General features: G+C 40.9%; 1 protein-coding gene across 1 annotated transcript in view; it reads right to left on the minus strand.

The window, feature by feature from the left end:
• LOC140479895 (metalloprotease TIKI2-like) overlaps positions 1 to 19,845 on the minus strand; it is a 418,380-nt gene that overhangs the window by 156,173 nt on the left and 242,362 nt on the right. The window lies entirely within an intron of this gene.

The following is a 19,845-nucleotide window of genomic DNA, read 5'->3' on the forward strand; positions in this document are numbered from 1 at the left end:
GAATGGTGCAGTGATGGAACTTCGTCCTCTCCAGGACCAGCAGTGGAGACTATAACACCAGACCCCGTCAGCCTGGTTCAAAGATACCAGCCGGTTCAGTCAGTCTCAGCTTTCTTAAGGACTGTCCAGCACTGCAGGAAGAAGGTCAATGGCTTTCACCACTCTGCCAGTGTATGTTTTCCCTCTGCTATCTCATACTCTCTCTCTCTCTATTACTGCACCCAACTTCTACCAAAATCATGCTCTAACATTCTCATTAATGATAGCACCATCTCCCTCCATTCAACGTCACTCATCCTAACCCCCCATATGTTCTCTGATCTGCCTATTCACTCATTTGGGACATCTACCCACCTGACCCAACAGTCACAGCTGCTCCAACCATTTTTATTGCCCTTAATACCTGGTTCTCTGATATAAAGAGTGGGGTGGCGTGGGGGGGGGGTTGGGGTGTGTGCATCTGGGTGGGATGCTTTTTGGACAGTTGGTGTGAACTTGTTGGGTTGAATGGCCTGTTCCACACTGTGGAGATTCTATTTAAAAAAAACAGACAAGAAGCAGCCACAAGTAAGGAAGAAAGACTCAAGATAAGTGATGAGCTGCCTGACATTCAGCTCCTTTAAGGAAAGCATCTTGACTCTGATGCTTTGAGTGACCATTTCCAAGCTCCTGAACTGATATTGGAGGCTGCCCTTGACTTATTGTGACAGGACTCCTTATTGAAAACTAGGCCCCTTGACATGACTGAAGCCTGCTGTCAATTGTGACAAGTTTCCTGGTTTTACATTTGTACTAAATTGTGGGGTTAAAGAGAACTAATATAAGACTTTAACTCTGGCTAAGGAAACATAGCACAAGAAGGCAAGGCAAGACAAGGATGTTGTAAGTCTCCAGTTGACTGGGTGATTGTACAGTGTGACAGCACGTGATGAACCCAGAGATACAGCCTGGTTCAGTCCATGAGCAGGTTTGAGTGCAAGTGGATAGTGTTCTGACTGCAGCTTTACAATTATAGGTACTGGTGCAGCATCGAGGTGCCAAAGTATCCTGTCAGTAAACTGGAGATGTACCATGACAATTCTTCAAGGCTAGCACATACCTGATGCTAATATTGGTGGGGTGCATGTAGCCGATTCCAAAGAAACACGTTGAAGGCCGAACTTGCCTCATTGACATTCAGCATTCTAACTTACCAAAGTCACCAAACAAAGTAGATGATGAACATTTATGTGACTATGGTGCAGTGTTGCTATCCTTACCTTTAGACTTCAAAGATCTGGGTTCAAGTTTCGCCTGCCCCTTAAGTGCGCCTGAATATATCTGAACAAATCGACTAAAAGAGGAAATGAGATATCCTTGACATCAAGATTGGCATTGCCAGGCTTCTCATTCTGCCACTAATCTCATAATAGCCACCTTGCTACTATAAGAATCCAGTCATGAAGTTAAACATTAATAACTAAATAGGGTACCACAACAGTACTTCGGGGAGTTAAGGGTTAACAATAACTTTACTTTAGGAATAGCTACAGAGCATATGTGCAAGGTACTGTGTTACAGTCACATCAGACCATATGTAGATCACACCAGAGCCATCTCTTGTATATTGTTATGTGCAACAAAGCTCATTAGTGTTCACTCATCTGAGTGTAAAACTGATCTTGCTACATTTCATGTGTCAAAATGTTTAACATGGATGAAAGAATGTTTACTTTTTGTGATAAACATTTTTAGCTACATTAGTCAAAGTTTACTAAGTTACCAGTCAAGCACAAGAGGGAATACTTTTTAAAGCAATATTCACTTTTGAAAAGAAACCACTTCTTGAAGCATTGATTAACTGCATGATCCATGGTGATTTTGATTTACAAATTAATTTAAGCAAAACTTAGTGTGGGGATAATACTTTTCTGAACACACTATTTGTCCAAAGTCTCCTCTTTTTTCTGTGGAATTTATTCATTTTCTGTTCCTCCCCTGTCCTTTGTTTTGTTCTGTGAGTATTGTATGAATGATTTTTGAAGACAATTTACCTATACGGATAGTTGTGCACAATAACAAAAGATAGACATTTTCTTCTGGAAGTACGCGGGTACCTCTGATTGATGTAAACATTACGTATTGAGGGTACGTCACTGAGATTGTACACACTGAGATATGTAATGTGGCAAACTCTGCCAAAATGACCAGCCACCTAGATGTTTGTAGAAATCGCCTGCCTCATTTTAGTTTTGTGCAGCTGCTTTGTGGGTGCTACCACCTGAGCCGAGGAGCTCATTGTTGCAGCCAGGCAGACAGGATACTGCCACCTGCACATCATTACAGTCCTTGATGACCAAAATGTTTTCCAGCTCAATAAATTGTTATAATTGTTTATGTAGAATTGCCATTAAACTATACCAAGCTTGATTTTAGAACTGTACTGAGCCTTTAAATACTTTGTGGTATTAAGACAAAGCTCAATGCTTGCAGACCAATGGTAACTGTAAGTAAAGAGGCTGGTTGTGAGGGTGGTTGTGGTCCACTGCTAGTGACTCTATCTCTGAGCCAGGAGACCTGGGTTCAAGTCCCACTTGCTCCAGAAGTGTATGATAACATTTCTGAATTGGGTTGACTGAAAGTATCTACGCTTGGTTGAGGCAAAGATGGCAGAAAATGCAATGTGAGTTCACCATTTCAAACAGTACCACTGACTCTACCACGGACAGTGAGGTGAGCAAAAAATCCTGCCCCTTGTGCTTCGTGAATAAGTTTTAGTAAGGGCAAGGATTATTCTTGCCATATTAAAACTAGCTCCTTAAATATTATGCCATCTGCATTCACAGTTTGGCTGCTGTAATACACTCTTAAGGCACAATGCTTTAGAAACCGCATTGCCAATAATAGAACACAGTCCCAGTGTACAGTGTGCTACACCTGACCAGTACAGGAGCACAGTAATAGTTCTGCTGGGTGATTAGGATACTTAATGCTAGAGAACCATAGGTGCCACTGGCTTGGGTGGGTTAGCTCATCTGGTTCAGAAATAGGAAAACTGATAGGGTGTACATGGTTTTGGCCATATTGGTTTGATTCCTCATTTATACAAAGTTGATTTTCAGCAAAATATATTTCTGTTTCTTCTTGAAATTTCATTCGCCATTCCAGGATATCTGATGAGCGAGTTAAATGACAAATATGCAGCAATGCATATTTGCAACTCTTTTGCAAACTTGGAACAAAACATAAGAGTGCAAACCCAGATAAGTTATCATTGTGATTACAATGTCTGAGACAATCAGCTTTCAACAACAATCAGCTCAACTCTCAAAGACTGCTAGTGCCACACAAGTAGAATTGTGCAGGTTACACCTGTTTTTTTAAAAATAGATAATCTTAGTGATACAAGGTTCTGAATTTGAGTGAAAGAATAAGTTGCTGCAAGTTTTTTGTTTTCTCATTGTATCTTTTTCTGTCAATGTGATTCCACCTTCCCTGCTCTTGTGAACATAATGTTTTCATGAATCAGTGAGAATCACTTGGATTCAGTAAACACACTGTAAAGTCATGTCCACTTTTAAGCTTTAACCCTAACGATTGGTATATTATTAAAAATGGAACCTGGCAAGAGTAGTGGTCTATCATTGTTCCCTTTAGGGTGAAATGTAACAGCAACAAGCCCAGAGAATCCTGGATGTCTAGGAATATTCTGGATTGGTTAAGATGAAAAAGAGAGGGACAAAGGGAGCAAATCAATAGAGGGTCTACTGGAGAATGCAATGAACAAGAGGGGAAACTAAGAAACTAATTAAGGAGGGCAAAGAGAGAGCATGAAACCAACATGGTGGGGTAAGATTAGGGACAGCCCTAAGGAGATCCCAGGATATCAAGGGAAAGAGGATAACCACAAAAACAGTAGGGCCTGGTAGGGACTGATGGAGCTATCTGTGCGTGGAGCTGGAGGACATTATCGAGTGTTCAATGAGCACTTCACTTCTGGTCTCATTTGCAAGGAAGAAAGATGTCAGTACAGAATTCAGGAATAGGGACTGAGAGGTTCTTGAGCAGTTTGACACAGGGAGTGAAAAGATAGTGGAGGTTTTGCCTTAAAAGTGGACAAATACCCAGTTCCAAATGAGTTGCTGTGTGAGATGAGGGAGGAAGTTACAGGTGCTCTGACCCAAATTTTTACAGTAATTCCTTTCGGACCACGGGGGAGGTGTCAGAAGACTGGAGGGCACCTAATGGAGTCCGACTTTTCAAGAAGGGTGGTTGATATAAACCACAGTTACAGTCCAGTGTGTCTCACATCAGTTTACTGGAAAATCTTTTGGCAAAATTCTAAAGGAGAAAATCAATCTCTGCATGAAGAGGCAAGGTTTGATCAGGGATAGTCAACATGGTTTTGCCATAGGCAGGTCCTACCTAACAAATTATATTAATTTGTTTGAGGTGGTGGCCAGGTGTGTAAATAAGGATAGTGAATTTCAGCAAAGTCTTTGACAGGGTTATACATAGAAGGTTGATGAACTTCGTAAAAGCACATGGGATCCAAAGTAACATGGCACAGAGGACTGGTTATGTGACTGCAGGCTAGTATCCAGTAGCGTACCACAGGGATTAGTTCTAAGTCTCTTATTGTTCATGATACATACAAATGTTAGATGGTCAAATTGGTGCCAGATGCAATTTAACCCAGATACATTTGAGGTGATGCACTTTGAAAGAAGTAACAAGACAAGGGAGTACACAATGAGTAGCAGGAGAGTAGGAAGCTCAGAGGAACAGAGGGATCTTGGGATACTTGTTCACAGATCCCTTAAGGTGGCAGGAGTGTTTAATAGGGTAGTTGAAAAGATATGTGGTAGACTTGCCTTTATCAGGGGCGGGGGGAAGGGCTGATGAAAGGCTTATAGAACATAGAACATAGAAGAATACAGCGCAGTACAGGCCCTTCAGCCCTCGATGTTGCGCCGATCAAAGCCCACCTAACCTACACTAACCCACTATCCTCCATATACCTATCCAATGCCCGCTTAAATACCCATAAAGAGGGAGAGTCCACTACTGCTACTGGCAGGGCATTCCATGAACTTACGACTCGCTGAGTGAAGAACCTACCCCTAACATCAGTCCTATATCTACCCCCCTTTAATTTAAAGCTATGCCCCTTTGTAATAGCTGACTCCATACGTGGAAAAAGGTTCTCACTGTCAACCCTATCTAACCCCCTAATCATCTTGTACACCTCTATCAAATCACCCCTAAACCTTCTTTTCTCCAATGAAAACAACCCCAAGTGCCTCAGCCTTTCCTCATAGGATCTTCCTACCATACCAGGCAACATCCTGGTAAACTTCCTCTGCACCCGTTCCAGTGCCTCCACATCCTTCCTATAGTATGGCGACCAAAACTGCACACAATATTCCAGATGCGGCCGCACCAGAGTCTTATACAACTGCAGCACGACCTCAGGACTCCGGAACTCAATTCCTCTACCTATAAAAGCCAGTACGCCATATGCCTTCTTCACTGCACTATTTACCTCGGTGGCAACTTTCAGAGATCTGTGTACATGGACACCAAGATCCCTCTGCTCTTCCACACTACCAAGTAGTCTACCATTAGCCCAGTAATCCATCTTTTTATTACTCTTACCAAAGTGAATCACTTCACTCTTAGCTACATTGAACTCCATTTGCCTCCAGTCCTCTGGCACTACTCCTGTCGACAAAGAGGACACAAAAATCAAGGCCAATGGCTCTGCAATCTCCTCCCTTGCTTCCCAGAGAATCCTAGGATAAATGCCATCAGGCCCAGGGGACTTATCTATTTTCACCCTTGCCAGAATTTCCAACACCTCTTCTCTACATATCTCAAAGCCATCCATTCTACTTATTCGTGCCTCAGTATTCATATCGACAACAATATGCTCAAAACATCGATTCACCTGCTCCTTGGATGCTATCTGACCTGCTGTGCTTTTCCAGCACCACTCTCAACTTGCCTTTATCAATCAAGGCATAGCTTTAAGGGCAGGGAGGCTATAGTGGAGCTGTGCAGGTCTTTGGTGAGGACACAGTTGGAGTACTGAGAGCAGTTCTGGTCACATAGGTTATGATTGCACTGGAGGGGGTGTAGAAGAGATTCATCTGGATTTGCCTGGATGGAGCAGTTTAGCTGTGAAGGGGAGACTGGATTCGCTCGGCTTGTATTCTTTGCAGCAGACAGAGGACCTAACCAGTCCACACCGACCCTCCGAAGAGTAACCCACCCAGACCCACTTCCCTCTGACTAATGCGCCTCACACTATGGGCAATTTAACATGGCCAATTCACCTGACCTGTACATCTTTGGACTGTGGGAGGAAACTGGACCACCCAGAGGAAACCCACACAGACACGAGGAGAACGTGCAAACTCCACACAGACAGTCGCCAGAGACTGGAATCAAACCTGGGACCCTGGCGCTGTGGGGCAGCAGTGCTAACCACTGTGCCACCATGCCACCCTGTAGATAAGATTATGATTGGTGGATAAGAAGGAGCTGGTCCCTTTGGTTGAAGGCTCAATGACAAGGGGCATAATTTTAACATGAAAGGCTTACAGGGGATTTGAGGAAAACATTATTCACACAGCGGGTAATGGGGGTTTTGAGTGCACTTCCTGGTAGGACAGTTAAGGTGGGAAATCTCACAACTTTAAACAAGTAGATAAGCATTTGCAATGTCATAACATATAAGGCATTGTGACAGTGCTGGAAAGTGGGATTCATGTAAGTTAGAGTAATTATTTGTCAGTGCAGACTCGATGGGCCGAAGGGCCTCTTTTGCACTGGATGATTTTTATAATCATAGCCAAGCCTTTTTTTGTTAGTGAGATCGTGACATGTGTGCTTTCAACAAAGCTCACACTTCAGTGATCAATTACCAACCATTACCACACTAGACCTTTATGAAGTACTACTTCGTAAGGAATCAAATTGCTTGAAAGATACAACTGGTAAATTTGACAAACAATTTTTTTTAAATTGTTGGGACTTAATATTAACATCATTTTAACATTTGCAGAGTAGGCCATCCAGTGAGCTGCATTAAATCTTAAAATGTAACTGATATTTTGATATGGGTGAACAATACTCTATGTATACCGCCTTCCCCATGTTCCTCTAATCACACAACCATGTGGGAGGGACCATGTAACTTGGATTTACAAAATCTCATTGCTCTAAGTGCCATCCCCACTTTGTGTATCTGATACAAATGCAGACATTTTCACTTTAGAAGTATTATAATAGCAGACAGTTTGTTTGTAAGTGATCATCAATCAGATAAAACATTTTTGGTGAAATTACTGTATTTTCCTTTAATTTAAGAAAAACATTTCCTTCCAGGGTAATTGACTGACTACAGTTAACTACTCTGCTGCCTGAGTGAATAATCACCCCAGTACATTAAAAAACAAAAGAGCACAGTCCAATATTTCAGTTCCCTTTGATGGTTCCATAATGTCTATTTGTAATAGTTGCAAAACTTATTAGGTGGGAAAACATTTTTCTTCAACTGGAAAACTCTCAGTTATTGAGTAGGTGCAGTGAATATACAGTGATTAGTCTGCAAAGACTCTGCCAATTACCTCACTTTCTCTGCTTCTGAAACCCTCACTCATGCTTTTGTAACCTCTAGGCATGACTATGTCAATGCATTCCTGGTTAATCTCCCACATTCTGTCTGCCATAAACTTACAGTCAGTGAAAACTCTGCTGCTTGTGTCGCAATATCAAGCAGTGTTCACGAAATCACTCCTGTGTTTGGTGAACTGTTTTTGCTCTCATTTAAGCAGTGACTCGAAGATGGAATTTTCATCTTAGTTTTTAACTCTTTTCATGGCTTCATCCTTCCCTATTTCTGTAATCACTTCCAGTCCCACAATCTTCTAAGCAATCGGTGCTCCTCAATTCTAGCCTCTTCAACATTCTCTAAGGTGATCGCATCACTATTGGATATTTTTGATCCACCTGGTTAGAAGTGTTATGTCACACCCCTGAAGAAGGTGGAACATACATATGGGTCTCCTGGTTCAGAGATAGTCACTGCACCACAAAAACCTTTTCTTCTACTATCTGGACTCTAAGTTATTGAATTTCCTCCCTAAATATCCCTTTTCTCTACTTTCCTCTTTACAACTTAACTTGCTAATTACACTTTGGTCATCTGCCCTTATATATCCTATGTCAAATTCTGTTCTGATGCATTCCCATGTAGTTTTTCAGGAACTATTACAAAAGATACACCATATTAACGTAAATTATTGTTTTATTTAAAGGAAAGCTGTGAACCTTCAGTAAAGTTAAAATTACATCTTCTTTTAAGGTGTTGTCCCTGGGATGATCTCTTTATATCATCGATTATACAAATTGAGAAATTATGTTATAGAAACAAAAACGGGACAAGTGATGTCGAAGAAAGCATGCTGATGAAGAATGCTGGTAAAGTGCTGCTGGTCACAGGGCGTTAATGGCACCGTACTCTATAAGATCAAAAGGTGAACTTTAAACCTCTATCAAGATCAGGGATTAGCACTTTGTCAGCTTCAAAAACAAAAAAAACCTGAAAAAATTATAGAACAGGTCAGTTAGCCCACAACGTTATGCTGAACATGATGCCAAATTAAACTAATCCCTTCTGCTTGCCCTTGTTCCATATCCCTCCATCCCTTGCATGCTCATCTGTTTTTCTGAAAGCCTCTTAAACATCCTACCATATCTGCCTCCATCACTACCCCGGTAGCATGTTCCAGATTCCTACCACTGCTGTGTAAAAGTCATGAACCTCACATCTGCTTTGATCTTGCCCCTTCTCACCTTAAATGCATGCCCCTTAATTTTAGATATTTCAACTCTGGGAGAAAGATTCTGACTGTAAGCCCTATGTATGCATCATAGAATTTGATAGGTTTCTATCAAGTTTCCCTAAGCCTCCTCACTCCTGAGAAAACAAGCCTAGTTTTTCTAGCCTCTCCTTATAACTCCTGCCCTCTAATCAAGGCAGCATCCTGGTAAACCCCTTTTGCATCCTCTTCAAAGCCTTTACAATCATCTTGTAATGTGGTGACCAAAACTGAACACAATTCTAAGTGCAGCTTAATCAAAGTCTTATAAAGCTGCAACGTGACATCCTGACTCTTGTATTCAATGCCTTGATCGATAAAGACATGCATGCTATGTGCCTTCTTTATCACCCTATCTACTTGTGTGGCCACTTTCAGGGAGCTATGGACTTGAACCCCAAGATCCCTCTGGACATCAATGCTGTTCAGGGTCCTGCCATTATATATGTTTCCTTAACACTTCATCTCACAAAGTGCAGCACTTTTGGTCTGCCCAATCGCATTAATAAAATTAAAGGAGGAAAAGATGATGGCTATGTGTTCTATGTCTCTCCGTACAATATTGGCATTGCGCCACTCCTGTCTCTCTCTGTTGACCATAATCCTTAGCACAAAGGAGCTAAGGTCCCTTTTTTCACTGGGTGGTTGTAGTCTGGTATACGTGAGGAGGTACGCAAGACTTATTATATTGTTTGAGTTATTGTAGGAAGGGATATAAAAACACACATTGAATTCCAGCCTCAATGTAAAATTAGAAAAGTGGCAAATAAATATTCTTCCAAAACAGGACTTAGTGTCAAACACAAATTTAAAATATCCTCCTTTTTTACTTTGTGCAGAACATATGACTGTTAAGTGACAAAGCTTCCAGGCTCAAAAGGAGGATTGACATTTTCCTCAGGTAGTGTGTTATTATTGTTTGTTTTCATTTTTTCCCCCTGTAATCCTAGTGGATACAGAAAGGTTTAACCATTAAGCAACAAACAAAAGCATAATACCAATCAGAAAGTCATTAAAAATAATTTGGTCTGTTAACACACATACAGTCTTTATACACAAAAATATAATTACTCACGTACTTGATGCACTATTTATAGCATTAAGGCTGCTTGTTAATAGCTGTTTAGCCTAACCTAATAAACACAGACGGATCATAGTAATTAAGTCAATTAGGTGTTGAAATATTTACCTTTTAAGTATTGAAGAAGATAAATAAGCATTAAAAGTGCTGTTAAAAAACAGGAAACACCAAAATTAAAACCACTTTCTAACAGTGAACGTATGGAATATTTTTGAGTAAGATTGAAAACATTCACCAAAACAGTAAGGAAAGAATTTGTTTATGACTGTATCATAGAACAGCTGCAGCCCAGAACAAGACCTTTTGGCTGATCGTGTCAGTATTGACTCTTTGGAGGATCCACTCCTACTCATTCTACCTTTCCTCGTAACCCTGCAAGCTTTTCTCTTCAACTGTCGATCCAATTCCTTTCTGCAAGCCAAGACTGTATCTGTCTGACACACTCCCAGGAAGGGGAGATCCAAAGTATTTCCTGGTTAAAAAAGATTTTTTTTCTCAAGTCATCTATTATCTTCCTCTAAACCTTTTAAATCTGTGTTCTCTAGTTCTCAACCCTTCCACTAAAGGGAGCTGTATCTGTTGTCTTATGTCCCACAAACAGTAGGTCAACAAACTTTAAGAGACATGTTCATGATATTATCATTGTTTCATCATGTTATCTTTGGGTATCAATGTCAAAAAATTGCCCAAAGTAAACATATGTCCCTTAAAGAGGCAGGCTGGGGAAATAATAATGGGGAACTAGGAAATGGCAGAGAAGTTGAATAAATACTTTGCTTCAGCCTTCACAGTAGAAAATGATAATGACATGGCAAAAATATGAAACAATCAATGGACAAAAGCAGGAGAGGAAATAAATTCAATAACTATCATTAGACTGCCAGATAAACTAATGTGCTAAAGACCAATAAGTCTCTGGGCCTGATGGGATACATCCTAGGTTATTGAAAGGAGTAGCTAGAGAGATAGTGGATGCACTGCCAGTAACCTTGCAAAAATCCTTAAAATCTGGACAAGTCCCAGAGGTTTGGAAATTGCCAATTTAACAGCTTCATTTACAAAGGGAAGGAGAGAAAAAACAGCTAACTGTAGGCCCATCAACTTAACGTTTGTTACTGGGAAAAGTTTGGAAAATATTGGAGTCTATTATAAGAAATGAAATAGCAGAGCATTTAGAAATACACAATAATACCAAAGAGTCAGTATGGCTCTTCAAAGGGGAAATCATGTCTGATAAATTTACTAGAATTCTTTGTGGCGATGACAAGTGGGACAGATAAAGGGGAAGCACTAGGTCTAATATATTTGGATTATCAGAAGGCATTTGATAAGGCACCACACTTTACATTACAGCAAACTTTGTTTCAACCGACAAACTCACTAAACTGGCAAAAGGTATATACCTGAATTATCGTAAATTTATTGTATTATAATGATCTCAATGGCTGGGTAATCAGTTGAGGGTGCGAGTGAGAAGGCTCTCTGCTGCTAACTTTTATTTAGGAAAATTGCATTATTATTTAAGTTATTTACGCCGTAAATAAAGTAGAATAGTGATGGATATACCCTCTGCATTATGTTTCTATTACTGGGTGTGTATTTTTACTTTAATTATGTGGAACTTTTGATCAATAGAGTATTGATCAGCCAGTACACTTCTGATCCCATATGTGCTAGTTAATAAGATGTTTGCTGTATTTGATAAGAGCTTTTGATGTTGGAGGTAGTATATTGACATGGATAGAAGATTAGCTAACTGATAGAAGACACTGAGTGGGAATTAAGGGATACTTTCAGGATGGCAACATGTAACTAGTGGAGTACCACAGGTTTCTGTGTTGGAACTACAATTACTTACAATATATATGAAGGACTTGCACGATAAGAGTGAATGAACAATAGCCAAGTATCCAATGACATAAAATTAAATGGGGGCAGAAGCATAATGTAAATTAAGCAAATGAATAATCAGAAGACCCAATAACATCACAGTTGCACTTGGAGTTCGGGCTCTAATGGTACAATATCCACGAAAGCAATAAATAATCACATTCGCTGAGCCAGCTCAAGCAGACTAGAAGAGAAATCAGTTCATAATACAGCCAGTAACAAACTGGTAGCATCAGGGTCAGGTCAGGAAATGTCACCACTTCAAAGTAGAAAGGACTTTGAATGAATTGCTCGCCATCATAATTCTAAGGACACAAGACCAACAGCAATCTGACTGAGCTAGAAAGAGCAGAAAAATAAATCCATGCATTTTCACTGCCAGTATGCCCTGCTGGAAACGGTGCAGATGTGGAGATTGGGTGAAGACAGAATGATGCTTGGTTGTGATCACTCCCTGATAAAATAGCCTATTCGCTCTTTCAGTGAAAGGGTCAGGAATGGTCATTTGGAATACATGCCAGAAAGTGTGTAACTGCACCCATTAAGTGTCAGGTTCGAAAGAGGAGAAGCAATTGACAACAAAAGTATGCTTTCCCAAAAATGATCGAAGTTTCAAACAGTATTCCCATGTAACTCAGTGCTGTTGATGCTGCAGCCAGTAATAAAAGTAATTTGCGTAGTCTAGGAAGTGTCTGTGACTCATAACCATTACAATTCAATTTAGTGTTCAGGGTCCATTGGGGAGGGAAGGAAATCAACCAGGTTTCCTGTTTTTAAAAAGTACAAACATGTGGAATATCAGTCGAGGGCTAAGGGGGTGATTTAGGGCACCCTCTCATAACACACATCTGATAGTATCAAGGACCACCCAATGTAACTGCTGACACTTATGAAACTGTACCTAAAGAAAATTAGCACCTTCAGACATGATGAAAAGAATAATAAGAAATTTAGATGAGAATAGAGATGTTAGGAACTATGATAATGTGATGATAACTAGGATCCCAAATCATAATCAGACGTTTATGATACATATCTTTTAACAAATTATTTTACTCCTTCTAAGTCACCTTTTCCGTATTTCACCAGACTGTATGCACACTGTATGCAAGGGAAACACTTAAGTGTGTCATACTTATATAATATTAACTTATGGACAATACATATGCACTATTAAGTACAAACTTGAAGTGGACACTTTAATCAAACACAAAATTGAGTTGAGAGGTCAGGTGACCCTTCTTACTGCTGATAAGTCACGATAATAATTTTCTTGACATTAAAATATGAGTGACCTTTCTATAATAATGACTGCACTTCTCAAATTAATTAAAAAGACTAACTTCATGGTACTGTTGTGGCCATTGTAACTCCAAACTTGAAATCCAGAAACAAGTGTGAAAATGTTTATTTTATCAACATGGAATGTGGTTGAGTGATATCAGCATTCCACTCACTGACATTGGCCTCACCATCAGAAACTATTTAAACTAATTTGGCAGGGGGATGGGATCCAGACTTGTAGTCCAGCAAGTAAGCTAGCTGTGTGTCAGGATGTTCAAGACTGTAGGGAGGCTGTGGAGAAGGTAGCACTGACAGGGACTACTTGCGGACACGGAGATGGGCTCAAGTGCGTATACTTCAATGCAAGGAGTATCAGAAATAAGGTGGGTGAACTTAAGGCGTGGATCGGTACCTGGGACTACGATGTTGTGGCCATCACGGAAACATGGATAGATGAGGGACAGGAATGGCTGTTGGAGGTTCCTGGTTACAGATGTTTCAGTAAGATTAGGGAGGGTGGTAAAAAAGGAGGGGGGGTGGCATTGCTAATTAGAAATGGTATAACGGCTGCAGAAAGGAAGTTTGAGGGGGATCTGCCTCTGGAGGTAGTATGGGCTGAAGTCAGAAATAGGAAAGGTGCAGTCACCTTGTTGGGTGTTTATTATAGGCCCCCCAATAGCAGCAGAGATGTGGAGAAACAGATTGGGAAACAGATTTTGGAAAGGTGCAGAAGCCACAGGGTCGTAGTCATGGGCGACTTCAACTTCCCAAATATAGATTGGAAGCTCTTTAGATCAAGTAGATTGGATGGAGCGGTGTTTGTGCAGTGTGTCCAGGAAGCTTTTCTAACGCAGTATGTAGATTGTCCAACCAGAGGGGAGGCCATATTGGATTTGGTACTCGGTAATGAACCGGGACAAGTGGTGGGCTTGTTAGTGGGTGAACATTTTGGTGATGGCGACCACAATTCTGTGACTTTCACCTTGGTTATGGAGAGAGATAGGTGCGCACAACAAGGAAGTTTTTACAATTGGGGGAAGGGAAATTACGATGCTGTAAGACAGGATTTGAGGAGCATACGTTGGGAGCATAGGCTGTCAGGGAAGGATGTGGTGGAAATGTGGGACTTTTTCAAGGAGCAGATACGACGTGTCCTTGATATGTATGTACCGATCAGGCAGGAAAGAAATGGTCGTGTGAGGGAGCCTTGGTTGACGAGGGAGGTTGAATGTCTAGTAAAGAGGAAGAAGGAGGCTTACATAAGGTTGAGGAAACAAGGTTCAGACAGAGCAGTGGAGGGATACAGGATAGCCAGAAGGGACCTGAAGAAAGGGATTAGGAGAGCTAAGAGAGGTCATGAAAAATCCCTGGCGGATAGGATCAAGGATAACCCCAAGGCATTCTATGCGTATGTGAGAAACCTGAGAATGACGAGAACGATGGTAGGTCCGATCAAGGACAGTGGTGGGAGACTGTGTATTGAGTCGGAAGAGATAGGAGAGGTCTTGAACAAGTACTTCTCTTCAGTATTTACGAACGAGAGGGACCGTATTGTTGAAGAGGAGAGTGTGAAATGGACTGATAAGCTAGAAGAGATACCTGTTAGGAAGGAAGATGTGTTGGACATTTTGAACAACTTGAGGATAGACAAGTCCCCCGGGCCTGACGGGATATATCCGAGGATTATGTGGGAAGCAAGAGAGGAAATTGCAGTACCGTTGGCAATGATCTTCTCGTCTTCACTGGCAACTGGGGTGGTACCAGGGGACTGGAGAGTAGCGAATGTTGTGCCCCTGTTCAAAAAAGGGAATAGGGATAACCCCGGGAATTACAGGCCAGTTAGTCTTACTTCTGTGGTAGGCAAAGTAATGGAAAGGGTACTGAGGGATAGGATTTACGAGTATCTGGAAAGACACTGCTTGATTAGGAACAGCCAGCACGGATTTGTGAAGGGTAGGTCTTGCCTTACAAGTCTTATTGAATTCTTTGAGGAGGTGACCAAGCATGTGGATGAGGGTAGAGCAGTGGATGTAGTGTACATGGATTTTAGTAAGGCATTTGATAAGGTTCCCCATGGTAGGCTTATGTGGAAAGTCAGGAGGCATGGGATAGAGGGAAATTTGGCCAATTGGATAGAAAACTGGCTAACTGGTCGAAGTCAGAGAGTGGTGGTAGATGGTAAATATTCAGCATGGAGTCCAGTTACAAGTGGAGTTCCGCAGGGATCAGTTCTGGGTCCTCTGCTGTTTGTAATTTTTATTAATGACTTAGAGGAGGGAGTCGAAGGGTGGGTCAGTAAATTTGCAGATGATACAAAGATAGGTGGAGTTGTGGACAGTGAGGAGGGCTGTTGTCGGCTGCAGAGGGACTTAGATATGATGCAGAGCTGGGCTGAGGAGTGGCAGATGGAGTTCAACCCTGCCAAGTGTGAGGTTGTCCATTTTGGAAGAACAAATAAGAATGCGGAATACAGGGTTAATGGTAGGGTTCTTGGTCAGGTGGAGGAACAGAGGGATCTTGGGGTCTATGTACATAGATCTTTGAAGGTTGCCACTCAGGTGGATAGAGTTTGTAAGAAGGCCTATGGAGTATTATCGTTCATTAGCAGAGGGATTGAATTCAAGAGTCGTGAGGTGATGTTGCAGCTGTACAGGACTTTGGTTAGGCCACATTTGGAGTACTGTGTGCAGTTCTGGTCGCCTCACTTTAGGAAAGATGTGGAAGCTTTGGAGAGGGTGCAGAGAAGATTTACCAGGATGTTGCCTGGAATGGAGAGTAGGTCGTACGAGGATAGGTTGAGAGTTCTCGGCCTTTTCTCGTTGGAACGGCGAAGGATGAGGGGTGACTTGATAGAGGTTTATAAGATGATCAGAGGAATAGATAGAGTAGACAGTCAGAAACTTTTTCCCCGGGTACAACAGAGTGTTACAAGGGGACATAAATTTAAGGTGAAGGGTGGAAGGTATAGGGGAGATGTCAGGGGTGGGTTCTTTACCCAGAGAGTGGTGGGGGCATGGAATGCGCTGCCCGAGGGAGTGGTAGGAGTCAGATTCATTGGCGACCTTTAAGCGGCATTTGGATAGGTACATGGATGGGTGCTTAATCTAGGATAGAAGTTCGGCACAACATCGTGGGCCGAAGGGCCTGTTCTGTGCTGTATTGTTCTATGTTCTATGACAATGAGAAGAGCTGCTCTGGTCACATGACAGAGTTAAGGTTTCACAGAATCCCTTCAGTGCAGGTGCAGGCCATTTGGCCCAACAAGTCCAAACCAACCCTTTGAACAGCATTCCACCCACACCCCCACCCAAACCCGTACCTAATCCCTGTAACCCTGTATTTCCCATGGCTAGTCCACCTAACTTGCACATCCCTGGACACTATGGGCAATTCAGTATAGCCAATTCACCTAACCTGCACATATTTGGACTGTGGGAAGAAACCAGAGCACCTGGTGGAAACCATGCAGACACGGACAGACAGTCACCCAAGGTTGGGATTGAATCTGGGTCCCTGGGGCAGTGAGGCAGCATTACTAACCACTGTGCCACCGTGCTGCCTGAAAAGGATTTCAATAAAACATATTTCAGTCAGACTGGCAGAAATGTTTGAATGGGAAGGATCCTGTTTAAGACCACAGGCGCTTAAGCCACAAGTAGGCAGCAACTTGGTTTGCCTTGAACTCCTTACTGGAGGAGTAGTACTTGGACTCCACTATTTCATCTTGACTGCAGCATAAGAAAATCTGCCACTCAGAACATAATACAACAGTGAATATATCCTTCTAAACTACAGTAGCATTCTTCTTCGGGACAAAGGATTGCAGACATGCATCAAGAAGAGAGGGGGTGTGTGAGTATAAAAACATGGGAATAGTTGTGTAAATTCAGGTGTTGAACAATAAACGCTTATAGTCAACTTTTACAACTTATGGAAACTTGTAATTTGCCTGTTACCGACCCTCAAAACACTCAGGAGTTGAAACATCTTTGTTTGAAACCCGCTCTCTTTGTTCAGTAGGACAGGTTGAGGTGGGGGGTGTGGCAGGGGCTGACCTATTGTTTCTCGTCTGTCTATAACAATTAAGTACAAGTCTGTACCATTAACGACATAATTTTTCACCCTAGCTATGCTTCCTTCTACCAAACTGTTGATATTCCTTTTGCTAAAGGTTCAGGTCATGTGGTGTGAATGTCTGATTAACATGTTCTAGACATGATACTTAATAATGCATTCTACACCCAGGAAACAATTTTGTGGTGAGCATAGAAAAAGATCCACATTGTACACAGAGGAACCTCGATTATCCAAAAGACACGGGGAGGCAGTATTTTGTTCAGTTAATTGAATTCCGGATAATCGAATGCTGGATAACATAATTTAGCCGAGGATCGAAACCTTGCGATCTTGCCAGATAATCTGATATTCAGATAATCGAATGCTGGATAATTTACAGAGCTTCCTCTGTAAATGTTCTCCCAAAATTGTGACAAATAGATGTCTGTAAGTGGGAGTAACCTTCTGAAGATAGGAGAGTATGTAGAGAAACTGTCCATAAGGACATCCTTTATAAAGGACCATAAAACTGCTGCTACTGAATGGACTAGCCAGTTGCTTGAAAATCAACATTCTCAAGTTAGTATATCGAGGGTATATTGTTCAATCTGTGGATACTCATTCTGACCAAATATTGAGGTCTCATCAGAATGGAATCAATAGGAATCAAGCTAATACTCTGTCTTCATTAATATCAAAGGATTAAAAGAATAATAAAGAATTATAAGTATTCTCAGTTTCCCCATTATTGGTTGTGTGGCTTACATTTTATAAGCTACCAGACAAGCGAATAAAAGCTAGACAATTCATCTAAACATCTATAACTCTAGATGAGACACCCCAAACTCATTACAAAATCTGTTGAACCATCATCTTACTAGTTATGCTGCAGTTGAATTCATGCCCAGCGCTTAATGGCACAATTTAACAGTCACCTACAGCTTTTCAGTAATATCCTGATACAGATATTGACTTTGCAGACTAAGAAAAACAAAATTGCTTCATACCTCTTTCCCCATCGTTAAATATCACTATCAACCAGTATGTTTCCCATTTTCTCTTGGACAGTATGTTCCATACAGAAAGAACCAGGTGTCTTGCACAAATGTCTCCAACCTTCTAGAATTTCTATTTTTGTTTTAAAAAGTGCACAAAACTTGCCTTTTCAAAAAGATATTTGAGATGTAAAGGGAATATCAAATGAACTTTCAATGCCATCAGAAAATCCCTTACCCCTCTTAAATCTTCGCATTTTCAACCCAAAGTTTCTCTTTTTATTAAGTAACATGTGCCTTCTGGGTATTAATCTTCTCCATCTCTTTCAATGTTATCATTTATCAAACCCCTACTGCAAGCTAGACTTGTGTTTCAGTGAAATAGTAATTGATGTGCTTTCAAGAATCAACAGATTTAAAATACCCACTTGAATTAAATCAGAGAATCAATGCCCAACCCTATTTTTCTGAAACATAATGTGAGGAAACATACGTTCTCTGTTACAATACTTTATGAAAATTTAATTCAAATAAGTTATTTTAAAATATGTCTGGCAAATGCAGTTTCTTGTCTGACAGCAGCTTGCAAAAAAATTATGGAAATGCTAACCTTAGTCCCAGTGCCAGTCAGTAAAACATTCCTTAATTCAAGTGACAGCCCTGAATTAAACCCTAATAAATATTTGTGTTGGTTCACATCTGGAGTCTCTCCCACACTTACATGTTTTGGCAACAGCTTCAGCCTTCAAGATGTATTCATTTATGAAATGTTGATTGCAATGCTACATTTCAATTAAATATGGATTACTCAACCAATTTTATTACATGAGTATGATACATCCCAGGTTAGAAATATACAAGACAGTGCTTATATTGCAGAAGTACAGCAATAAATCAAATAGACTACTTTCTGAGGGCAGGTGACTTAAAATCCCCTTTGCAATCTCTCGAGGATTCTAGGCCCATCTCTTCATCAAAAATAGTCACTTCCAAAGTAATCAGCTGCCATTTTCTTACCTGCGAATAGCTGAGTCCTTAAATCTTGTATGCTCCTATAGAGACATGTGATTAAGACAGTTCCTTCACCAGTTGAAAATGGGGGTAAATAGAAATGCAAATTCCAAGACACAATTTGCTGCAATCCACACTGTTTCCAAGAGAGTTGTTGACTTTCCCTCACAAAATAAATTATGCACATTCCACAGTACTGGCAACAGGCACTGTTATAGATCCATAGCAAGCAGCATTGATTCCATTGTATAAGTGTGGTACCGAGCAAGAGTGAGTGCTTTATTTTGTTTATTCCCTCTTCGTATAGTAAATTAACTAATGTACTTTCAATTCAAAATCCTTTCTACCAAAACACGTCCATCCCATATTTATCACAAATGTACCCATTCTTTTAACAATGTTAGAAGTACACATTGCTTGTCTTCCCACCTCTTGTATTACTTTCAAAAGACTTTTAATATTAATGGACCACAAGCTTAATTTCCTCCCCATGTCATTGGACAGGAAAATTCTTGTCTGCTGAATGACTTGAAAGGGAAATCTTTCATTAAAATGTTTAATTTCAAACCTTCTATAATTTGGAATATAGTTTCCCGATCCAAGCAAGGGTTACAGAAAAGTAGCAGCTAAACACACAATACGATCTAAGAGGAAATTGACA

This window comes from Chiloscyllium punctatum, chromosome 7 (assembly GCF_047496795.1).
Source record: "Chiloscyllium punctatum isolate Juve2018m chromosome 7, sChiPun1.3, whole genome shotgun sequence".
Taxonomy (NCBI): domain Eukaryota; kingdom Metazoa; phylum Chordata; class Chondrichthyes; order Orectolobiformes; family Hemiscylliidae; genus Chiloscyllium; species Chiloscyllium punctatum.